At 43.5% G+C, this 2,500-nt stretch overlaps 1 protein-coding gene across 1 annotated transcript in view; it reads left to right on the top strand.

Moving 5' to 3' along the window:
- Positions 1–2,500, top strand: part of prr35 (proline rich 35) — an 11,675-nt gene that overhangs the window by 2,056 nt on the left and 7,119 nt on the right. The window lies entirely within an intron of this gene.

The following is a 2,500-nucleotide window of genomic DNA, read 5'->3' as shown; positions in this document are numbered from 1 at the left end:
AGTCCAGTGTGGTCCAGCAGAAGTGTAAGAGTCCAGTGTGGTCCAACAGCAATATAAGAGTTCAGTGTGGTCCAGCAGTAGTGTAAGAGTTCAGTGTGGTACAGCAGTAGTGTAAGAGTTCAGTGTGGTCCAGTAGCAGTGTAAGAGTCCAGTGTGGTCCAGCAGAAGTGTAAGAGTCCAGTGTGGTCCAGTAGCAGTGTAAGAGTCCAGTGTGGTCCAGCAGTAGTGTAAGAGTTCAGTATGGTCCAGTAGCAGTGTAAGAGTCCAGTGTGGTCCAGCAGAAGTGTAAGAGTCCAGTGTGGCCCAACAGCAATATAAAGTTCAGTGTGGTACAGCAGCAGTGTAAGAGTCCAGTGTGGTCCAGCAGTAGTGTAAGAGTTCAGTATGGTCCAGCAGAAGTGTAAGAGTCCAGTGTGGCCCAACAGCAATATAAAGTTCAGTGTGGTACAGCAGCAGTGTAAGAGTCCAGTGTGGCCCAACAGCAATATAAAGTCCAGTGTGGTACAGCAGCAGTGTAAGAGTCCAGTGTGGTCCAGCATCAGTTTAAGAGATTCACTAAAGTAGCTCAGTTGCTCCAACACCTGAACAACTCTCCCAGGTGTCACATGAGCACAACATCAGTCCATCATTTATCCAGCCATCCTTTTTTTGTTTGTGTGTGTGTGTGTGTGTGTGTGTGTGTGTGTTTGTGTTTTTCTATGTATTACTATGTAACACTTTGTAATATGTTTATGTAGTTCACCATATTTTAACTATTTCAGGTCCAACAGAGGTGTATAGGAGCAAGTGTCATGCTGACAACCCTGGTTAAGCCTCCTGGCTAGATTATGCACAAATATTATATATGCATATGAAAATGCACATACACACATACAGACATGTAAATGAAATTGTGGATGCATAAATACACATACACATGTACACACACATTACATATGTGCTCACAAACACCTATACACACAGTGGGCACACCCTCAATAATTTCTGCCAGTGAACAAATCTCTTCCGTCTGCAGCTTAACAGGTCCATTTAAATCTTAAGAGCAGATCAAAGTATAGGGCCAAGGCATGAAGTACAGGAGTGTGTACCAGAGAGAGAGATAGAGAGGTGGGGAGAGAGAGAGAGAGAGAGAGAGAGAGAGAGAGAGAGAGAGAGAGAGGTACGCAATAAGTTTTAAAAAGTTGAAAAACTGATGTGAACTGGTTGGGTGTTGTAACAGATAAAAGTGGCTGTGAAATCTGTCCCATTTCCTCTTCCTGTACCCCAAATCACTGCCAGCGCACATCTTTATACACCACCACAGAAACACTGACCACAAACACCCCACAGAAACATGTACCATAAACACACCACTACATAAACACCAACCACAAACACACCACCACAAAAACACCAATAGTGTCTGCCAGTGAATAAATCTCCTCTGTCTGCAGCTTAGCAGGTCCTTTTAAATTTTAAGAGCAGATCAAAGTATAGGCCCATGCATGAAGTACAGGAGTGTGTACCAGAGAAAGAGAGAGGTATGCAAAGAGTTAAAAAGAGTTGAAAAACTGATGTTAAACTGGCTGGGTGTTGTAACAAATGAAAGTGGCTGTGAAATCTGTCCCATTTCCTCTTCCTGTACCCCAAATCACTGCCAGCACACATCTTTACACACCACCACAGAAACACCCACCACAAACACCCACCACCACAGAAACGTGGACCACAAACACACCACCACAGCAACACTCAGTACAAACACCCCACAGAAACATGCAACATAAACACATGACCACAGAAACACCAACCACAAAAACACCAACCACAAACACACCACCACAGAAACACCAACCACACACAAACCACCACAGAAACACCCACCACAAACACAGCACCACAGAAACACGTACCATAAATACACCACTACAGAAACACCCACCACAAACATGCACCATAAAAACATCACTACAGAAGCACACACCACAAACTCACCACCACAAACACACACCATAAACACATCACTACAGAAACACCCACTACAAACACACCACCACAGAAACACGCACCATAAACATGTCACTACAGAAACACCCACCACAAACACACCACCATAGAAACACGCAAAATAAATACATCACTACAGAAACACACACCATAAACACACCACTACAGAAACACCCACCACAAACATGCACCATAAACACATCACTACAGAAACACGCACCACAAACACACCACCACAGAAACACGCACCATAAACATGCCACTACAGAAAAACCCACCACAAACACACCACTATAGAAACACGCAAAATAAATACATCACTACAGAAACACACACCATAAACATGCCACTACAGAAAAACCCACCACAAACACACCACTATAGAAACACGCAAAATAAATACATCACTACAGAAACACACACCATAAACACACCACTACAGAAACACCCACCATAAACACATCACTACAGAAACACACACCATAAACACACCACTACAGAAACACCCACCATA

Source organism: Electrophorus electricus, chromosome 14, assembly GCF_041902795.1.
Source record: "Electrophorus electricus isolate QZ-2024a chromosome 14, ASM4190279v1, whole genome shotgun sequence".
In the NCBI taxonomy this organism is placed as follows: Eukaryota; Metazoa; Chordata; class Actinopteri; order Gymnotiformes; family Gymnotidae; genus Electrophorus; species Electrophorus electricus.
This window is presented reverse-complemented; position numbering and strand designations above follow the sequence as displayed.